Here is a 23,168-nt window from a genome sequence, read left to right as displayed (position 1 = left end):
CTGAACACATGTGTTTTCATTAATTGTACATCTAATCTAACTGGACCTCACAAACAGGTATAACAAAAATCTGAACTGTATATTGTTTTGAAGAAAACAAGTATTACATTGTTATCCGTCATGCATCCAATATACAAATTTGCAAGATACATAAAGGGTAACTATGTAAAACAGTCCAATATTGTCATCTTAGTGTCCTGGCGACATCATAAAACAAGAGGCTGAAGGCCGAGTGGTTTGTAAATGTCACCAGAAGATTGGCATGTCAATACTGGACAATATTTAACAATTACCATTTATGTATTTTTTTGTATTATATGTTAATTTGCTTTACTTAACTTGCCAATACTGATTTCTTCAAAGTGGAGCTAAAAATGTACTTTGAAAAAGACACTTATTAGAGGTAAAGATTTGAGTTTTTTTTTTTTTTTTACCTTGTATGAATTATTGATAAAACATTGTGAAATAGTGTGAGCCAGTGTATTTAGGTGATTCTGAGACAGAAATGTTTACCACATATTTATAGGATTAACAACTTCCCACAAAATTAGCCACATAATTTACTGTGTAATTTGTGCAAATTGCAGAAAAATGCTATGTCTAGCTCACATGGATCAAAATAATAATGCCACAGAATGTGCTACACTGTCTGCATTTTTGCTGTACAATTTAGATACTTTTGCTGCATAATTTGATCAACTATTCTGCACTATCCTAGTGGCCCTGACAGTGTTAAAGCTCTCCAGAATGTTGGGGAGGCTGTCATTTTGATGATGAAATTCATATTTCACAAGTAGGCATGAAACATGTTTTGTATTTCACAGTTCCCTGTGGTAAATGTTTTTATACCATTGAATTTTGTGCATTAAAAATACCTAAACATGTAATGTTGGTTCAAAAAGCATATATAAAGTTTATCTCCCTCACCTCATCTCTAGAAAGTTCTAGGATGATCTGTCAAGCAGGGTCAGAGAAAAAGGGGTCCCAATATACATTTTCCCCATGCAATTTAATTTTCTATATGACTTTTAGTCAGCTACACAGATAATACATCACATTTGTCAGAAAGCTAGATCTTTACCCAGAAAATGTGCTTTTGTGAATTGTTGTAAATCTGTATAGCAGTTTCTGTGAAATGAAAGTTCAAAAGTTATAGATATCTAGTGCTGAGGAACTCCTGTGGGACCATCAGATCTAAAGATAAGATCTTCGGGGGCGGAGTCTGACCGCCAGCCAAGTTGGCCCTGTAACTCAGGAGCTCCGTGCATCATTGGATGAGTTTCGGTCACCGGAACCGCTTTTACAACGTAAAATGTCAGAATGACTTTCCTAAATGTTACTGGACTCATTGGTGAGCACTATTACACGTTTGGATGCCACATCTGCTTCTCTTAATGAATGTTAATATGTTTCCTCTAGTTTTCCTCACGCCGGCAGCCATCTTTCATCTAACATACTCTCTAGACTAACGTGCACACCTGATTGGATTATTGGCACTCCTTCAGTGAATGGATTGTTCTTGACCTAACATGAGGCATGTGATTAGTTGCTAATATATGGAACTTCCACATATTATTTACTATTTTTGAACATTATTTATCAGCTGCCGACACCCAGTGTAGAAGGATCATCTGATTCTGTTGAGGCCTATCTATGCTGTGCTATTTCAACAACATATGACTTGAGCCCCTGTGTTGTTCTCATCCTAATACTATATTTATTGGAAATTTTGAGTTATTTTACTCTTAAATTGGTATTGTGCTGTACTTTTGCGGGATGGTTCATGCCTATGGTTCTTCTATTTGATTCTTAATGAAGTTTTTGTGCATCATATTGGCAAATTAAAGAAAACAAATAAATCTTTCACATCAGGTGGCACCCTCTACTAATAAACTCTTACAGTTTTTAAAGCTAGATAATTGCCCGGCAACATCTATCTTCGCTACTTCAAAGATGTATTCATCATCTCTCAAACTATATCTACAGCTGCTTATAAAAGAGTCAAACAAGACCGGCCTTCTCCTGTAAAATCTCCTCCACCAATTTCTCTTGAACTTGTGCTTGATGAAATATGTGCATTACGTAAATTTATTGAAGAAACTAATTACAGTTTTTGAGAATGAAGTGGCAAATTTGAAAGCACTCTCTGAGGATTTGGAAAACAGAAATAGACTAAATAACCTTTGCCTTTATGGATTACTGGAAGGTCTGGAAGGTAATGGTCCCACTTCATTCTTTGCTTCATTTTTACCACAGGCTTACCATCTTCTACAGTATTAAACATTCAGAGGGCACAGCATTTAGGCCAACTCCTTAAAAACTCCTCTTCTTCATCTAAACCAAGAGGAATGATAATTTTCTTTCTTGAATTCACTGCCTTATTAAAAGTCCCTAACGCAGCAAAGTCCAAAAAGCTAATTTCCTGGCAGGGAAGCAAGATCTTCATTTTGCAGGATGTTTCAAAAGCCACTGCAGCCACAAGCAAAACATTTTTGGATCTTCGGACACAACTTCATTCTTTGGAAGCTCATTTTGGGTTATTTCATCCCTGCCTTTTGAAAGTGACATATTAAAGTAAAACAACTTCATACACATCTCCAGCAGCTCTTTGAGACTTTCTATGTGTGCATTCTATAAGTTCTATGGAAACTGCTGATCCTTCTACAAGTTGATTGCATAGTTTTCATCTAACATATTCATTGTAAACTCTTAATTACTGGTTTAGAGTTCATGGTCCTTTGTTTACTGTTTACATGTATTTAATGTTATCATATGTCTTTATTCACTAACATTTATTTTTGCTAACATAATTCTTTGTATCATTACCTTAGCTCATATCATTCGACTGTTGGTACGTTCCGTTCCCTCGCTGTGCTGTCTTCACCCTGTGATGTCACCATCCCTACCCAACTGTTCATCCATATCAGGTATGTTTTTACAGTCGTCATTATTTGGCATGCACTGTTTTTTTATTTTTCTCTGATCTTCTTCTGTCTTTTTTCTTATTGTTTTCCCTTACTTCTTCCTTCCCTTTGATCTGTTCATTCCCTAATTCTTTTATGTTTCTTGAGTTTCATTTTTTAAAAGACCTTTCATTTGTTTATATTGTCATTCATTGTAACTTTCAGAGTTGTTTCTTAGAATGTCAAACATGTTATTAATTCAATAAAAAGGCAGAGAATTTTATCCCATTTAGCGAAATATGATCCAGATCTCGTCCTTCTACAAGAGACCCACCTAACTATACCTGAAGCAGTGAAACTTAAACGCAAATGTGTGGGAAGAGTTTTTGCATAGGCAAAAAAATGTAGTAATATTGGTTTGCCATAAGAAATTATCAGTGAGTGTCATTTCTCAGGGGTCTGATTCAGATGGCAGATGGCTGTTTGTTAAACTAATTGTTAATGGGACACCATTACCAGTTGGCAATATTTATGATCCTACTCAATCAGACTATTTATCTTTTCCTAGCGTTACTAAACAATGTATGTAGTATAATGAGTACAATGATGATTTCATTATCCTAGGAGGGGATTGTAACCAAATAATAAAGCCTTTTATAGATCGTGTTGGGATTCATTGAAGGCTGCAGCATGTGGATATATTATTGATTTTGTTTCTAAAAAGAAAAAAATCTTATAATAAACAACACCAATCTCTGATATCAAGCATTAAGTGTTTAGAACATTAATATTATTTTTCCCCCACTAATCCTAATTTACAAGAACGTATTCGAGCAAAATTACAGTTTAATAAAATCTCTATAGATAATGCTTCTTCTTTTCTTCTGCGTAGTAGTGCCCGCTATTATGGGGGTTGAAATGATACAGGGAAACTTCTTGCTCATTATTTAAAAGTGTATAAGCAACGTGACATAGTTATGTTTTAATAATAATAAAATTTTAGCAGAGTTTGTCAAATATTATTAAACTCTCTCTACTCCTCAATTGCCGCCATGCCCCTCACAGGTTGATGACTATTTAAAGAAGGTTCAAAATCCTAATAAGAATCTATTTGAATTTTCTTCCCTCTAATCAGATATCTCTTTGTCAGAAATTCTTTAAGCCCTTCGTTCCCTTAGAAGAGGGAAAACTCCTGAACCGGATGGTTTCAAGGTGGAATTATTCCATCAGTTTTTAAATATCTTACTTCTCAAGCTTTTTCATCTTTTTCAATTCTTCTCAAATTCAGGATATACAGGGTTACTTATCAACAAGCTACTACTTGTCCTATCCCAAAAGAGGGTAAGGACCCTACCTTTTGTAAATACTGTAGACCAATTTCTCTGGTTAATGTTGACTACAAAATATTTGCTAAATTACTAGCTTTACATCTTTATCCCCTTTTGCCTTTAATGATGAGAAAGGAAAAATCCAGATTTGTCAAAGGTAGACTTGCTACTATTAATTCTAGAACATTCTTCAATGTACTAAACAAAGCCTCTATGCTTTCATATTCCTTAGCAGGAGTTTCCATAGACGCCGAGAAAGCGTTTGATCGTATGGACTGGTCTTTTTCATTAAAAGCCTTATCTTGGCATGATTTAGGTCCCCAGTTCATCTTGTTTATTTCTTTGCTTTATCAATCCCAAATGGAATCTGTCTTGGTTAATGGGAAAATGTCTATATATGTTTCATTCCGTCACAGCTTTCGTCAAATTGTCCATTATCTCCTCTTCTGTTTATTTTGGCCCTCAAGCCTTTTTATCCTGTGTTAGAAATTAAATTCAAATTGAAGGTTTCCAATATGGTGATAAACATTTGAAACTTTCTGCCTATGCAGATGACATATTCTTATATAGTTCTAATCCTGAACTTTTGGTACCTGCTCTACTCCAAAAGAGAGCTGATTTTTTTCTCGGTCTCAGGATGTAAGATGAATTGGCATAAAACTGAAATCTTCCCTCTAACTCAATTGTGTCTTAGGCACTCGTTTGTAATCACTAATTTTCAATGGAATACATCCAAGACTAAATACTTAGGTATTTGGTTTAACTCGTCCATTAAAGATTCCATTGCTGCAAATATATCTGGTTGTTTAGATAAGATTGACCGATCCTTATGTTATGGAATCCTCTATATTAATCTTGATGTGGTCGTCTTGATTACATCAAAATGACGATTTCTCCCTTAATTCTATATATTTTATCCAAACAGCTTGATTCAAAACTATCCAAATTTCTATGAAACAATAAGAAATCTAGAATTTCTCTTAGTCATCTCCGCCATTCTAAACAGGAAGGTGGAGCTAACTTTCCTGACTTCCGACTTTAGCAGAAATCTTTTTGTTTACAACAAGCTTCTAGGTGGACTTACCTTGTCAAGGTCTCATTTGCCCCCTTATAGTTGAATATTGAATGTTCTTTTCTTCTACCTTTTTTCTCCTCTAGAGGTGTTGTCTTTTTCTTCTAATACATCCCTTATATCTTCCCTGCTCCTTAAACATACTTGTACTTTTCTACAAATGTACTACTTGTCACCAACTGTAAATCTTTCTTCTTTTCTACATTCTTCTCTTTGGCATAATAAACTCATTACTATCAATAAAAAGAAAATTGGAAGTCTTGGAGACAAAAAGGTGTAGCATTGGTCAAAGATGTATTCTCTAACGAAAGTCCACTTTCCTTTTCACAGTTCCAACAACTATTTAATTGTCCTAATTCCTTTATGCCTAAGTATCTTCTCCTTATAAATATCCTTCTTGACATCTTATTTTCATTGTCAATTCTCCCACCTTCTTCACCATCACACTCGTCTTTATCTTCCTTTCTTACCTCTTTTTTAAAGGCATCAACTATTTATAAACTTTTCCATTCTCTTCTTCTGACAAGGACTAAGTCTAAAATAGAGTCTCAATGGGAATTAGATTTGGGATGTACCTGGACTATTTCTATTTGGAATAAGGTATGGGATAGGTCATACAAACCTTCTATTTCAGTTTCTACTTCACAATCATTGTTCTTTTTGTATCATAGACTATATTTCACCCCTTCCACCACAGCTACATTTTCCATGTCCTCTACTTCAAAATTTTGGTCATGTGACCACCCCAATGGAGGACCCATGCATATACTCTTCAAATGCCCTCCTTCTGCCTCCTTTTGGTAAAAGGTTTGGCTTTAGCTTGCCTAAATGTTTCTTTTACGCTCCCAATTATCTCCCTCCACACTCTTTTTAGGCAGTCCATCTGAAGATATTGATTCAGATTTTGATAACTTGAGGTTTTAAGAGCTTTTGCTAGCTCTAACCTTTCAACAAGCTACTCTTTACTGGAAACATTCTTCTAATATTTCCTATAAAGGCTGGTGGTACAATGTTTGTTACTATCACAGGTTGGTTACTGCATTTGCTTCTCTGTGTTGTCCTTCAATTAACAGAGACATATATTGGTTGCTTTTAACTTCTTATCTTGATACTGTTGCTCGCATATTTACTAATTGTACTTCATCTTAAAATTTTAATCTGCCATAAGAGGTTTGCTTTCTCTGTCATTGGTTCTCTTAATCTTACATTTTGCTATATGCTTTCCAATATAACTAATATTTATCTAGATTTTATTATAAAGTGCTAGTTTTTATAGGTCTTGATCTCTTAACACTTTTTCCCTCCCTTCTTCCTTTTCCTTCTTTACCCCCCAAATCGTTCAAAATGTTAAACAGCTTTCTCCTTTTTTCACTATTTTTGTAAACTTAAAATGTATCTTTGAGGTTAACACTAGTTACTGTTAATATATGTTTCTAATATGTCTGATTTCAATAAAGCTGATTTACCTTAAAAAAAAGATAAGATCTAATTGGCTGCTGACAAGATCAACAAAGATATTAGGTGGCCATTTTAGGACTTGGGAACTCAGTTTCCATGTCCTGAAAACACAATAACATATGAGGGCAGGGTAGGAATACTCTGGGCCTTGATGGTGGGTCTCATAGGGACCCCACCTTGGGCCAAAATATTTTTTTGCAGTTTCAAAGTACTGCTGTAGAACAAAATACCCCCGGGGTGGGCCAGCGTCAAGAAGGTCAGCTCATTCTCCCGTTTTAAAAAAATATGGGGAGGGAAGCATTTATATATATATATGTTTTTTAAATAAAATATATATTGGGGAGGTAAGGCATGCGTATGGCTCCCCAAGCCAGGTATTGGTGAGTGATGTAATATAGGAGGTCATAAGCAGAACATGGTGGATGTGCAAGTTCAATAAACTATGATGGTACATTTCAGTGATTTTTTTCGTTTACAATTGTATTTTTCAACTGACATTTTCACCTAACTATGATGTCACTTTACCCTTTGTTTTTTCAGTGAATTTCTAGGGTTATTTTTAATTGAAAGTGACACAATATAACCAGATCTAAACATAACATAATTTTAACCTTTGTTTTTTACAGTGAATATTTACTGTTGTGCACTTGTCAGACACTGCTTATGACCTCACATATTACATCCCTCATGACATGTTCTATGGTATCATTGATAATATCACTGATGACATCTGCATTACATAGTTAAAAATATGACTGTGCACGGCAAGTGCGCAAGTTGTAGTTACTCCAGTTACTTATAACAAGTGAATTTCAGTGTTTTTAATATAAATTACATTTTATAATTGACATTTTCACCCAGGTGGTTTTTCAGTGAATATACAGTTCACCAGCATCCAGTGAATCAAGAATGTGTTGCTTATTCTGGACAACTAAACTTTAATGTGACTGATAATGCCTTGCAAACACTGCTTGTCTGTGAAGTGCATGTGACGGTAACTCTTATTGTATGAAAATGCCACCACCGCACTGCTCTTCTCCCAAATGGTGGATCAGTCATTGAAACAGAGAACCCCAAAAAAGTGTTAAGGCTCTCTCAAGCACACAGACGCAATTAAGTTATACAGCATGCACTATAAAAAAAAAAGATAAACATGCCATAAGAGTCCACCAATTACATTACTAGACTGCAATACACAGCTACTCAGTTTGTATCCACTCTCTATTCATTTAGATTATATTAGTCTCATCTCTCTATATGCTTATATTAGTTACTCTTCATGAAAATTATTATGCATAAAGCAGCATCTTCACAACTCTGACAGGATGTTATGAAAACAGACTGGAACGAGTAAGACCTGATTTTGCAAACAGTTCATACATAAAGGTTAATTAAAGTCTTTGGTAGAGAAAGAACACATGGATATGTGCCATCTCCCAGACAGGTTAACATCTGTTCGGATAAATGTGCTATTCCTCCCGGGAGCGTCACTGATTTACAAATGATACATTTGCAAAAAGCCGACCTAGTCATGGGCATTTCCTACTGCAGCTTGTATCTTGCAGATCAAATGGTATATATTATATGCTAAGGTTTTGCCTGGGCCCATACATGGTGCTGAACAATGTGACATTGAGTCCTCAGGCTTTTATAATGGTAAGTAAATCGGTGCATGCTTTGTGTTGCTTTGCATCACACAAGCCCCCATGCAAACCTTGGTAATTGTCCCCTCATGATTTTGAACGATACACCAAAAGCCAATAAAATATTAATAGGCACACCTTTTAATAATAGCATTTACAAAAGCTACAATTCCACTAGTAGGGTCTATAAAATTTCAAGTTATTATTATGTGGTTTTTCACAGCTTTTTGTTTGACGGTCTGTGTTACTTTTATCGACAAATGAACCACATGTAAAGTAAAATTTGTGTAGAAGCATCAATACAGTTCGCTGCGATAGCAAAGATATTCTAGAATCTCATCTCTGAAATCTCGCGCCCTCAAATTCCTCAAGCCTAAAAAATACATTTGCATTCCGGTACACAGCCCAAGTTGTTGGAGATACGCACACTAATTAAGGCCGCATGGCAGAGCTGCAGGAAACTTAAGATTGCCCATTGATCACTGTCGCGATCTACAGTATGTCTGCAGTAGGCGCTGTGTGGCGCGTACTGGAAATGCACGATTACAGAATCCAATTAATTTTACATCCTCGAGCTGTGGGTACCAAGCAAGCAAAATCCTAAAAGTGCATCAGCACCAAGAACCAAAAAAACAATGTCTCATTTACGAAATCCAGCCAGTGGAGACTAGCGTCTCTGCTCACGCGCAAGGGGTTTAAAATATGGGAGATTGGGCCCAACGGGTCACAAATTCCGCGATTATGAAACCGCTAAATGGCGATGTCCTTGACCACGTGCTAAAAACCTTTTGGAGATTCAAAAAACCTTTCCGACTCACAGAAGGCGTTTTGCGATTCAATACAAAGTAAAACAAGGAGGTGGCATGACTGGGGCATACTCATGTAGCTGAGAAAAGTTATTGACACCTCAAATGGGGCGTTAACTGACACATCTTTCTCTTTGGAATCATTTCATTCGCCCTTTGAGACAGCAGACATTGGTCCAGGGACCAGCCAACCATTGATGCGTAAAATAAACAATTATCAGGGGTCGCAAGTAGTAAATTGCACAATCAGTATTCATTAGTCCAGTCATTTTGCAACACCTGTGAATGGAAAATTTGCAATGTGGCCTCTCAGTATATAGGTTGCATGGCAAATTGCATTCCTGTTGCCAAACTAGTGAGTATGCAACTTGTACATCTCTGGTTTGCGAACAGGGTAGTACATCAGCCCCATGACTTTGTATTACTGAAACAGGTGCATAGTTACAGTATGCATTAGAGTGCATTTTCATTAGGCTCCCAATTATAAAAACTGTTCTATTGGGCTGGACACAAACCTTTGGAATTTAAACCTGCGCAGGAGAGGTCATCAGTGAAAGACGGAGTGGCACTGTTTTTACTTCCAGTAGTCCCGTGTGTATTTGAATGGAAGACAGGCACCTCCTTATTGGTATGTGCAGTACTTCACTTCATCTAATCTCGGGCTAATGCTTTGTGGGCCTGTGAGATCCTCTGTGACCCCTCAAAAACTGAGTCCATTAGGGCACTAACTGTGAACAACTTCCTAGGTTGGTGCTCAGTTACAGCTCCTCTAGAAAGCTTCTTCGCTCCAGGACTTGTGTAGGTAATATACTAAAGACACAAATGTCACCAGATCGGCCTACATTTGGAAGGTGGTCAGGACCTTCCCACAACCTGGTGCAGTGTTTGATCCTGCCCCATCTGGGGGACAACTTGAGGCTCCTTGGAACCTCCATGCCCTCCTCTCAAAAGGTACCCTTCATCAGAGCAATAACTGTGTGCAACTTCCTTGGTGCCACACAACACAGTGAGCACACCTCTTGCAAGCCTTCTTGCCCCTGCACTGCCATGGTACCAGACCTGCAAACTCACACGGTGCCACAGTTTGACACAATATTGGCTGCCATCACAGTCACACTTTGAGGAGCCCATATCACACAGTGGCAAGGTAAAACAAGCTGAAAGCTATCTATATTCACTGAAAAAAACAGTTTACAGGGACGTTATAGTGAGAAAATAGAATTAAAAAAACATAGCAATTCATTTAAAAAATCAAAGGTTACAGGGACGTTGAAGTTAGACTCACATTTTAAACGTACAAAACCATAAACATTCACCTGTTATTTCAAGTAACCATAACTTGTGCTCTAAGGTAACTATAACTCACATCCCGTCAGCCTACCCCACGTACTCATTCTTTGTTTGGTCGAGATGTGATCATATTCCTGTTCATCAAGAACTTGTCTCCAAAATCAGTGGGAAACAGGTTCAGGGGTCCTTTTATTAATCTGTCCATCTTCCTTAGAAAAGGGATAACGCAATATCTGGTCATAGCAGCAGATGACAAGAAAGAACCCACTCGTCACAGTCACTACATGAGATATTGTCCTCAAAAGAAACAAGTATGAAAACACCTCTCAAACTTTACCGATAACATTTTGCAGTGGAAATGCAGGGAAAATACATTTATTTTGCCTTCGACTTCCACATGAAGCTAGGGTGATTAGTTCTTTACAGAAGTGGAGCTTCAACTTGGGCACCTGCATTGTGTAAATCTTGAGGTCCATTTTCTGTGAAATGAGCATTGTGCTAGAATGAATCCTGCCCTAAGTATTTATCCAAGAAGAGGCCAGCGTTTTCTGCAGAATGTCTGCCCAACTGGAGTGCTTTCTACTGGCTAATTGGTAAGTGCTATCTCACTGGGTAAATGTATAGTGTTTCTCCTACACTACAGTTGCGTAAAGGATGCAGAGGTAATGTCTCAAGTTTCCTACTTTCCTAGTGTGCATATGACTTTGCCAATGCGATTGTTCTTCTAGCATTTTCGTTACAAAACACATCAAAGTTGAACTGCAGAGAAAACACACTTGGATGATTTGTACTTTAAGGAAGCAAGTGCTTCTTTGTTGGCTGCTAATGCAAGGGACCGCAGGGAAAGCTTCAAGGCCCTAGCGGTACCAGCCAGTCCCGGCCGGCTCCTTGCCTCCAGTGGGAGCAGGCATTGCTCCTGATCACAGGGAGCTGCTGGAATTGCAGCTCCCTTCATGTGGGAGCACTACCTTTTACCTCTTTCCCTGCTTGCATTACCGCGGGCTGGGAAAGAGAGGGAATCTCTGCTTCCAACAAGTGGGAGCATTTTTACAGCTCCTGCTTGCTGAAAGTAAAGTGTCTGCTTTCCCTTGGTTGGAGCTGTCAAAGTTCCCACCAAGGAAAAGCAAACAGCTACTTCCTGATGGTGGGTACCTCGGAAGATAGCAGGAGCGGCAGGGGGTGGCGCTCCCAAGGGCCATAAATGACTCCGGGACGGGGGCCATATGGTGCCCTCCTTTGTTTAGTTTGGGCTGGCACTGGTGAGGTGGTGGTCCCTGGGGCCATACATGGCGGCCTAGAAGAGGAGCCGCGTGCTCCCCTCCTCCCTTTTAACTTTGTTATTGCCCCCAGAGAGGTGGTAGTCCCTGGGGCAAGAGGTCCACACAGACTCCCTCTTAATAATTCAATATAGCCCCTGGGAGGCAGCGGTCCCCGCGTGCCGGGATGCCGGGGGAGTCTGTCTGGCACCCCTGCATATTTATAAAATAAAGCCCATAGGAGGTGGCAGTTCCTGCCCTATTTATTTCAATATGTAGCCCAAGGGGAGGTGGTGGTCCCTGGGGCCCTGGGGTGTCTGTGCGCCCACAGCATATTTACCACATGAGGCTCCTGAGAGGTGATGGTCCCGGGGACTCTTTAGAATACCAGGAGGGCCCGTGCTCCCCTCCTCATATTTTTATCATTGAGCATGCCCCCGGACCTGGTCCACCCCGGGGCGAAATTAAAAGCAAGTGCCGGTCACCGTGCTTGCTTTTTTTTTTTTAAATTCATCATGAAATTTGCCAATATTCAAAATTTTGCCATGAATTGAAAAAAAAATGCTTTTTTGCCCTGGCATCGTCCCAAGGGGACTCCTGGATCGAGGCTCGAGAGTTAGGGTATTCCTACCCTGCCCCCTTTTCTTTTTTTGTTTTGTGTTTGTTTTTGGAATTTGGCTGAAGCATATCCCTGACATTTACAGAAAGGACATTCTCAGTGTGATGGGGCAGCAACTGTTGAGCGCATCACTGCAGAGCAGCCCCCTATTATGATGAAGGTGCTAGGTATTCATCCAACACCTGTTTCCCCATTGGCTTCTGCACCTGGGATGCAAGCCTGCTTATGACAACAACCTATTGTCTGTGGTGGATACCATGACAAAACCTATACATGGCAGATTATTGTTTATTCTTATTTTAAAGAAGTAAATAAAGTAAAATAACCAGCAGTGATGCTTCCTAATATATGTATAGGCACAGTGTGCGGGGGCAATCTGATGTAAATGCTCAGGATTCACTTCCATATGCACTTAAATTTTTTTAAGTCTGATTACGAGCATATAAAACAGTCTTTAAATTATCGTGAAGCCAGCACATGCTTTTGTCAATTCGGTTTCCTTCAATGTTTCATCAAACACAGACACAAATGAAACAATATATGTCCATGGAAATAGCCGTTGCAATTTAACCTTAATAAAAAACAGTTTTTAAATTTCATAAAATAACAATACCATAGTAGCAACAACAGTTCAGCACCATCCAGGCACAGCACCCTTCCATGGGAATGTTGGTATTGCCGTAACCATCTGAAAACTCATTAGAAGCAATAGATATCATTTCAGGAAAAAGGGGGCAGAAACAGACAGGACAGCTAAAGAGGATACCCCATGTCACTAGCAAACAATCCACCTCTGTTCCAATTGCATGTTCTTTACAGACAGATTGTCATGATATGTTGCCCGTATCCACCTGTTCACTCTCGACAAGTGTGTATACATGACACTCCAAGCTGTCAGATGGTGCGTCTGTTTAAAGGATGCAAAAGTTGTCAGTCCAACCCAACATATCATAGAATCCTCTGATAATAACAGTGCTCACACACATTTCTAAGAGTCTTTCACCCAGACCTTGGATACAGTTGCACCCTTCAGATCCAGTCACTGCAACTCCACCAGACCTTATGCTCCATGGTTCTTAGAAGAACTTAAGCAAGAGAAATCAGCCTGTAGGAAATTAGTGAGAAGATGGGACACCTCCAAATCCCTCTCTGTTAAAATTACTTACAAACTAGCCTTAAACAGCAACCATAAAATGGTCAAAGCCACTCATAAGTCACATCTTATCAACAGAATCAACAGTGCTAGCAATTCATCCAAAGAACTATTTAAAGTCCTAGATGTGTTCATGAGGCCCACTGCCCAAACATTTTTCATCACAGACTCCCCAGGATTGTGCGACAACCTGGCTTTAAGGAAAAAATCAAACTATCTATAGGAAGCTCGCTAACCACCCCTCACTCACTGACTTTTCCTGCTATTCTCCCTATACATAAGACCTCTATCACTTTAGAGGACCTTGAACCCATCACTATAGAACTAGATTTAGAAATGATGAGCAAAATCAAGTCAGCTTTCCCCTCCAACTTATCTCCACCTCTCATTATGGTGACACTTGCTAACACTCTGCTCCCAGCCAACAAAGCACTGTTTAACTTCTCTCTAAATACTGCTACTGTACCTCAGGTGTGGGAAACAGTGCAAGTTATACCCATTCTGACAAAATCCAATGCATACCCTCAGAAACTGGTGAATTATGGGCCCATATTTCTTCTTCCCAACCTCAGTAATATTTTAGAAAGCCTAGTCAATCAACATCTCTCCAATTATTTGGAATTCAATACCATCTTGGAACCATCACAATCAGGTTTCAGAGTCTCAGGCAGTACTGAAACTGCACTGATGACGGTTCTGGACACCATCAGAGTCTCCCTTGATGAGGGTTTTCCAGTCATGCTGGTGCTATTTGACCTGTCTGCTGCCTTCAACACCATCTCACACTCCATCACGGTCCAAAGACTTTCCATGAATGTTGTAAGAGGCAAAACTCTGGGTTGGATTCAGAATTTCCTTAGCAATCTTACTCATACTATCAATCTAGGTCCTTTCAAATCACCTGTCATGCCTCTAGACAAAGGAGTACCACAGGGCTCCCCTGACTCCTCTGACCTCCTTGTCAGCATTGTGCGCTCCCGCCCTCGCAGCTCCACCTGCTGCTTGGACTGCTATCCTCAGGAGCCTTCTGTCTCTGAGTTCAAGGCCCAACTCCACCCACAGGCACCCGCCTGAGCCTCATCCCTGGTGGCCTGGTGGCCATCTGCTTAGGTCTGTCTCTGTCCTTCTTGCTTTTTTTCCGATCTTTGTCTATTTCTGTCTGTTTTTGCCTTTCTTCTTCCTTTCTGCACTGTTTTTCTCACATTTCTGCCTTTAGCGCTTTTCCATTCCCTGCTCTCCCTCCCTGCCGCTGCTACCCCTGCGGCCCTGTCCCCCTCCCCTCAAAGCATTTTCCCACCCTCTTGCCTCCCAGCTGACCAGATCCTCCCACCCCTTCTTCAAGATGGCCTCTGTGAGGTAAGGGGTGACTCCTCTGACCTCCTGGTCAGCATTGTGCATATCCGCCCTTGCAGCTCCACCTGCTGCTGCCGCTGCTGCTATCCTCAAGAGCCTGCCGGTTCCGAGTTCAAGGCCAGCCTCCACCCGCAGGCTGCCTGTGCCTCATCCTTGGTGGCCTAGTGGCCATCTGCTTAGATCTGTCTCTGTCCTTCTTGCTTTTTCCTCTTTTTGTCTATTTCTGTCTGTGTTTGCCTTTCTTACTTCCTTTCTGCACTGCTTTTCTCCCTTTTCTGCCTTTAGCTTTTTTCTTTCCCCGCATTCCCTCCCTGCTGCTGTTGCTGTCCCTGCAGCCCTGTCCACCTCCCCTCAAAGCACTTTCCCACCCTCTCGCCTCTGAGCTGATCAGACTGTCCCACCTCCCTCCCTTTCTTGAGGGTGGCCGCTGTGCGGTTGCGCCACCCGCATGCCGAAGCCACGCCAAAGGCAAGCCCATCTGCACCCGTCTGTGCCTGGAACTTGCCCAGCACCACAGACCCTGGTTCTCACACCATCCGCCGGTACGACGCCAATGCTCTGCATGCCCTCAACCCTAGAAAGATCCTCAGCCTGCAACCTAGCTGACCTGAAGAACACTCAAGGACCCTTGTCTTGCTGCTCCTGCTCCCTCACCTGCCACCGCCCGCTACACAACTGTGCACCAAGCCTAGACAGACACCTCCAGTGCATACTCCTCAACACCTCTCCCTTCTCAAGCAAGCAGTAGAAGTCTGTACCTCCTCAACTCGATCACCCCAGATGTCGCATTCATCACAGAGACCTGGATCACCCCCATCTTGGCCACAAAGACCGACTCAATCGACCCAGAGGAGGCATCGCCATAGTCCTCCGCCTGTCCATCACTATCGAGACACAGATCCAGTCAACCCTTCAACACCTACACTTCCAGATTCAGACCAACCTGAATGCCTCCCTCCATGGCATGCTCGTCTACAGACCACCTGGGCCACAGACCCAGTTCAGTGAAGCCATCGCCGATCTTGTCACCCCCATGCATTCACCTCCACCGATTACAACCTACTCAACGACCTCAACTTCCACCTCGGTTTCCACGATGATCCAAACACCACAACCCTCTTGGACAACCTTGTTACTCTCAAGCAACTAGTCAACCTCCCTACTCACTAAGCAGGTCACACCTTCGACCCCGTCTTCTCAGCAGGGAACAACATCAACATCTCTCACACCTCTGAACACCATTGGACTGACCACCAGTGAGCTCATTTTGATTTCACAAAGAACACCACTATGTCCCCCATAATCCCATGGCAGATGTTGGGACAAAGTCACTGAGGCGCAGCTTACTGACGCACTCAGCCACTCCACTCCACTGGATTCCACGAACACGAACGAATCAGCACGTAATCTACATCACTGGATCACAGAATGTGCAAACAGTGTAGCTCCCTTCAGAAAACCCACCGGACCAGCACTGCAAGAAAGCAAAATGGTTCATGACAGAACTCTAAGAGTCAAAATGCACCTGTAGACGTCTGGAATGGAAATGGAGGAACAGCAAAACAACTGAAGACCACATAGCTTACAAAAAAGTAGTCGCCACGCACCACAAGTGCAACCGAGCCTCCGAGAAAGCTTCCATTCAATAACACCTCAACGCCAACGCAAACACAATCAAGGTGATGTTCATCATCATCAAAGAGTTCAGAAACCCCATAACAGACACCTACACATTCTCTTCTCCCCCTGTCAAGACATCTGTGACGACTTTGCCACCTTCTTTCACCAGAAAATACAGGACATATACAAAGAATTCAAGAACCCAAATCACTCACCACCCACCAGCACCAGCACAGACCTCACGCCGGCCTGATCCTGAACCAGTGGGCTCCCATCTCCACAGAAAACAGCCAGAAACTCATGGACTCCATCGAGTCTGGGGCAGCCTCAGACCCGTGCCCACATCACATCTTGAACCTGGCCAGTGCCACCATTGCAACAGAACTCTGCCAGATTATCAACTGTTCCATAGAGACCACCACCTTCCCATCCAACTGGAAGCACGCAGAGATCTACCCGCTCCTAAAGAAACCCTCTGCCGGCCAAGGGAGTTGAAGAACTGCAGACCCAATTCTCTGCTCCCCTTTTCAGCCAAGGTAACAGAAAAGGCCATCAATCTGCAACTCATGAAATTTCTCGAGGCAAGTCAGCACTGAAACAGCTCACCTGGCAGCCACCGACAACATCCACACCATACTGGACAACAAAGACACGGCTTCCCTCATTCTCCTAAACCTCTCCACCACATTCCCCACAGTCTTCCACTCCACTTTCAACACCAGACTCCACGACGCTGGCATCCATGGTAGAACACTGGAATGGATCTAATCCTTCCTCACCGGAAGAACCCAGAGTGTCAGACTCCCACCGTTCACCTCGTCACCCAAAGAAACATGCTATGGAGTACCCCAGAGATCCTCTCTAAGCCCGTACTCTTCAACATCTACATGGCCCTGCTCGCTAAAATCGTCAGACAACGTAGCCTAAACATCATCTTCTACGCTGACAATATACAACTGATCCTGTCCTTGATGATTCCTCAACAGCCAAGAGAAATTTTCACAATGGAATGAGAGCAGTCTCCACCTGGATGGAAACCAGCTTCCTCAAACTCAGCTGAGACAAGACAGAGATTCTTGTACTCAGCTCCACCACCTCCACCTGGAACGACTCCTGGTGGCCAACCGCCCTAGGAAATGCCCCCTTGTCCGTCGACCATTCATGCAATATGGACATCATCCTGGACTTTATGCTTTCAATGACCCGTCAAGTCAATGCCATCTCATCGTCTTGCTTCCACACCCTGCACCTCCTTCAAAAGATTTTCAAGTAGATCCCCACTGAGACAAGAAGGACGGTCACCCACGCACTTGTCATCAGCAAACTGGACTACAGCAAGGCACTCCATGCCGACATCACAAAGAAACTTCAAACAAGACTTCAAAGAATCCAGAAAGCAGCAGCCAGACTCATCCTGGACATCACGTGCCACAGCCACATCTCCGCCCACCTCAGAGATTCCTGCACTGGCTCCTGATCAATCAATCAATCAATCAGGAATTTGTAACGTGCACTACTCACCAGTGAGGGTCTCAAGGCACTGAGGAGGGGAGGGAGAACAGGGGGGAGGTACTGCTATTGCTCAAACAGCCAGGTCTTGAGAAGTTTCCTGAAGGTAAAGAGGTCTTTGGTCTGGCTCAGGTGTGTGGGAAGAGTATTCCACGTTTTGGCGGCGAGGTGCGAGAATGATCTACTGCCGGTTGTAGTTTTGCGGACGCGTGGGACGGTTGCGAGGGCGAGGTCAGCGGAGCGGAGATGCCGGGTCAGGGTGTAGAAGGAGAGCCATCTGTTGAGGTATTCTGGTCCCGTGTTTTGTACTGCTTTGTGAGCATGGGTGAGGAGATTGAAGGTGATTCTCTTGTTGACTGTGAGCCAGTGAAGGTTTCTCAGGTGGTTTGTGATGTGGCAGGGGATGTCCAGGATGGGGCGTGCTGAGGCGTTCTGAATGTGTTGCAGCCTCTTCTGGAGTTTAGCCATGGTTTCTGCATAGAGGGCATTGCATAGTCCAGTTTGATGCTTACGAGGGCTTGGGTGACTGTTCTTCTGGTTTCGGTGGGTTTCCATTTGTAGATCTTTCAGAGCATGCGGAGGGTGTTGAAGCAGGAGGAGGAGATGGCGTTGACCTGCTGGATCATGGATAATGAGGAGTCCAAGATGAATCCTAGGTTGTGTGCGTGGTCAGTGGGAGTCGGAGCGGCTCCGAGAGTGGCAGGCCACCAGGAGTCATCCTATGCGGAGGGGGTGGAGCCAAAGATGAGGACTTTCGTCTTGTCGGAATTGAATTTGAGGCAGCTGCTCTTCATCCATTCAGTGATGGCCTTCATTCCTTTGTGGAGGTTGGTTTTGGCGGAGTCCTTGGTGAGGGAGAGGATCAGCTGGGTGTCGTCGGCATATGTGATGATGTTGAGGTTGTGGGATCGGACTATGTTAGCGAGCGGGGACATGTAGATGTTGAAGAGGGTTGGGCTGAGGGATGAATCCTGGGGTACCATGCAGATGATTTCAGTGGCCTCCGAGCGGAAGAGGGGGAGGCAGACTCTCTGGGTTCTGCAGGTGAGATAGGAGGTGACCGAGTCCAGGGCTTTGGCGCGGATTCCTACATTGCTGTGGCGTGAGCATAGGGTGTGGTGGCAGATGGTGTCGAACACAGCTGAGAGGTCCAGGAGGATGAGGGCCGCGGTCTTTGAAGGCAGTTCTCTTGGCGGCTCGGATGAGTTGGTGGTGTCTGCGGATGGCGTTTTTGAAGGCTGTGTGGTTGTACAGAGTCTGATCTTGGCACCACTTTCCTTCGAGCCTTCGGCAGATTTGCTTAGATTCGTGGAGGTCGACGGTAAACCAGAAGGCCTTTCTGTCGGTGCGTCTGTTGGAGGGATTCTTGATTGGGGCAAGAGTATTGGCACAGGTGTCGACCCATTGCCTGACGTTGCCGGCAGCTGCACTAGTGTTGGTGGTGTTGATGGGTGAGTTCCGGGAGAGGGTCGCGATAAGTTGGTCTTCGCTGACATTGTTCCAACTGCGGTGGGGGATCCGTTGTGGGTGGTGGTGTGTTGTGGGTTTCTTAAAGGAGAAGTGGGTGCAGCGGTAATCTGTCCAGTGGAGATAAGTGGTTTGGCTGAAGGAGACATGATTGCTGGCGGAGAAAATAGGCTAGAGTGTGTGTCCTGCAGAGTGGGTCAGTGTTGTGACCAGCGAGTGGGTTGGTGTTGTGACAAGCTGTTTGTGACCTAGGTTGGAGAGGTTGGCGATCAGTTGACAAATGCATCACTTACAAGCTACTGACACACACCTACAAGGCACTGCACAGGACCGGCACACCTCAAACACTGCCAGAACTCCTACACCCCCACCAGACCGCTCCGATCTTTCTAACTCACCATAATCCCCAGAATAGGGAAGACCACAGCAGGAGGCAGATCCTTCTCTTACCACGCAGCCCAACATGGAACACTTTCCCTCTCAACCTCAGAAAGGCTGCCTCATTGAAGCAGTTCAGAAAATACCTCAAGACCTGTCTCTTCGAGTGAGCAGCATGCCCACAACAGCGGCTTGAGACCCCATAGATGATAAGCCGCGCTCCATAAGTCTCTGATTAATTGATTCATTCATTCATTGAGCCCTACACTCTTTAACATATATGTTGCTCCACTGACTCAAGTAGTAAGGTCCTGCAGCCTTGATGTTATCTCATATGCAGTTTAGACCCTATTGATCATTTCCATGGGCCCCAACCCTGAATATACAAATTCGGGGAATGTGTGAGGAAAATTGCACCCTGGTTTTCCCAGAACTGCTTACAGTTTAACAGCAATAAAAGGGAGATTGTGCTGTTTAGCAAAGCCCATGACTACTGGTCGAATGGCTGATGGCCGACCGAACTAGGCACCTCACCTCATCCCAAAAAGGTGCTCAAGAATCTTAGTATCTTAATTGATGACATTCCCACAATGAGAGAGCAGGTAGGCTTCACATGTGGTGCCTGTTTTGGTATATTGCACAAGCTGAGAAGAGCGTTTCAGTGGTTGCCTCTCCATACAAGAAGAACTGTTATGCAGGGTATTGTGGTCAGCTGCCTGGACTATGGAAACACCCTATTGGTAGCAGCTAATTAATCACTTTTGTCAAAACTACAGGAGGTTCAAAACACTGCAGCTCACCTTGTCTGCAAACTCCCTTCTCGTACTCACTCTGAACCTACTCTAAGATCACTGCATTGGTTTCCTATAAGGAAACAAGCCATTTTCAGGCTACTATGTTGGGTACACGTATCCCTATCAGGTAAGGGCCCTGCAAATCTCCAAAACAAACTTCTACCCTGTGTCCCTACCAGAAATCTGAGATCCAAGGATCAACTCTTGATACACCTACACCATATTTGCACAACCAGACACTGCAGCTGATCCTTTTCCTACCGTGGCCGTCATCATTCGAACAGACTTCCTCTACACATCTAGCATGCTCTGATTTTGTTCATTGGAAAAAACTTCTTAAAACGTGGCTTTCCTAAGCACTCCTTTTTACCTTTCTTCCTTTCTCAGGGTCTGGGCACGAACACTGAGATACCCCTTTGGTGGTGATTTCTCATGCTTTACTAAGTTTATTAAGTTAAGAGTGTTGGTGCAGCTTGATGAAAGGTTTTGCTTCTTCACTGGATGCATTATGCAAGACATCTGAGTACAGTCATGAAACTCCAAGTCTCATAAGTGTTGCCAGTGCTGGCAGCCTTTACAAATTCACAGAGTGTAAGTACTCCAAGGTCTAAAACATCTTTTTTAGGCAGTTGGGATACATTGTTGGTGCAGCCAGGACCTTGGTGCCAGAGTACAGGAAAACCATGGAAACGGTGTTATGACTATCTTTTGGAATGAACAGAAGTCTGAACAGAATAGAGAGAACTATTCTTAGAAATTCGTTTGTGTTTATGAAGACAAACTATACCTTCTAATTACGTTTTCAGAACTATCCTTCAAGGACGATAAACTCATATTTTTGCACACTTTGGTATTTGAATTGAGGAACTGAAAGGATCCACTTAAAAGACTGCAATATATATTTTCTTTTTTGTGCACGTATTATGGTAGCAATATGGTTTGAGTAAGTGACTGATTCGCAATTATAATATTTTTCTTATTTCGTTGAAGTTGTTGAAACAACTACCTTGATTGTATTTTCGAATAGTTGAGCATGTTCTCATATGACAGACGGTAGTTATTTTTAATGAGAAAAACACAATAATTCTAAAAACTGTTGACATACATTTCATAGGTAATATTTATTTTTAAGGTTTAGGAAAACTCAGAGTTCCATCAAAGTTTAGAGAATTGGCAACACAGGGATATCAGAAGGTGTATCAGTTCTGATAGACAATATCAAATTATATTGCAAGAGTGATAAGATGCTAAAGGTCTCTTCTTACTTTTAGATATAAGTGCCTTTACAGTTGAAGGCAGGGCTCAGCTATGAAGTCAGGGTGGTGATATTCGGTGATATCCAGTGTTCATTTTGTCTCTTCTCCCATTCCTTTTTCTCCAGGTCTACAGCTAAACTGTAAATTATTTTGTTTATGGTTGGCCGGAAGGAGAGGAATTCGGACTCCAATAAGAAACATATCTATCAGTGGCACAAGTTAAAATGTAGCACCTGTAGTGAGTGGGATAGAATTAACCATACACAGACCAATTCTCTAGTGTCATTAGCAAATATATAAAATGTGTGATAGTAACTTCACAGGGGTCCAGCCACATTGACAACTCTGATAAATGTGCTGATTCATATGCCACGTCTTAGCACGACTGGAGCAGCTTGAACCAGTATGTGGTGGAGAAAAGGCTTTTTTCTTCTGTAGATGTGTGTCCTATTTTTGCTTCACTGTACAAGGGACTCTCTCCTCTTTCAGTATAGAGCAATTCAAAGACAGCATTTAACGTTCAGAAATGCTTGTTTTTTATCAGAAAGTATGAGAAGGGAAACATCACTTACAACGCAGCAAATGCAACGAGACACATTTACCGCGATGTCGTCACCATGCTTACCAGAACAACAGCTTCCTTTTTCTCTGCCTTAACCATGCATGTGCTGAACAATGCACATGTGTGGTTAAGGCAGAGAAAAAGGGAGTCTGCATCGGGAGAGGACGGCGGTCAGGTAAATGGAGCTGGGGTAGTTTTTAGGGTAGTTTTCTTTTTTAGGGAGGGGGTGGGGGGTCAGGGTAATTTTGTTTTTGGGGCGGGGTGGGGGGTCAGGGTAATTTTTTACTTAGGGGGGCTTTTAGGGGCGGTGTGGTGTAATTTTGTTTTTAAGGGTGGCAGTGGGGGTCAGGATAACTTTGTATTTAGGGTGGGCGGGTGGTGGTTTTTTTAGGGGCGTGTAATTTTGTATTTAGGGGCGGGGTGGGCGGTCGGGGTAGGATGCGGTCAGGAAAGTGGTGTTGGGAGAGGATTGGGGTAGTTTTTAGGGGTGGGGAGTGGCTGGATTCTTTTTTTTTAAGGGGCGGAGTAGGGGGTCGGGGTATTTTTGTTTTTAGGGCAGGGGTTGGGATACTATGGTTTTTAGGGCAGGTGTGGGGGGTCGAGGTAATTTTGTTTTTAGGGTCAGGAGTCGGCGTCATTTTGTATTTAGGGGGTGGGGTTCGGGTTTTTAGGGACTGGGGTGGGGTAATTTTGTATTTAGG

At 42.6% G+C, this 23,168-nt stretch overlaps 1 long non-coding RNA gene across 1 annotated transcript in view; it reads left to right on the top strand.

Moving 5' to 3' along the window:
• LOC138249123 (uncharacterized) overlaps positions 1 to 23,168 on the top strand; it is a 323,358-nt gene that overhangs the window by 78,503 nt on the left and 221,687 nt on the right. The window contains exon 4 of the long non-coding RNA XR_011194731.1: positions 2,832 to 2,927. This is a non-coding gene — a long non-coding RNA (uncharacterized lncRNA). The remainder of the gene's footprint in view (positions 1 to 2,831; positions 2,928 to 23,168) is intronic.

This window comes from Pleurodeles waltl, chromosome 8, assembly GCF_031143425.1.
Source record: "Pleurodeles waltl isolate 20211129_DDA chromosome 8, aPleWal1.hap1.20221129, whole genome shotgun sequence".
In the NCBI taxonomy this organism is placed as follows: Eukaryota; Metazoa; Chordata; class Amphibia; order Caudata; family Salamandridae; genus Pleurodeles; species Pleurodeles waltl.
Note: the sequence above shows the minus strand (reverse complement) of the source record. Positions and strands in the feature narration are given on the sequence as shown.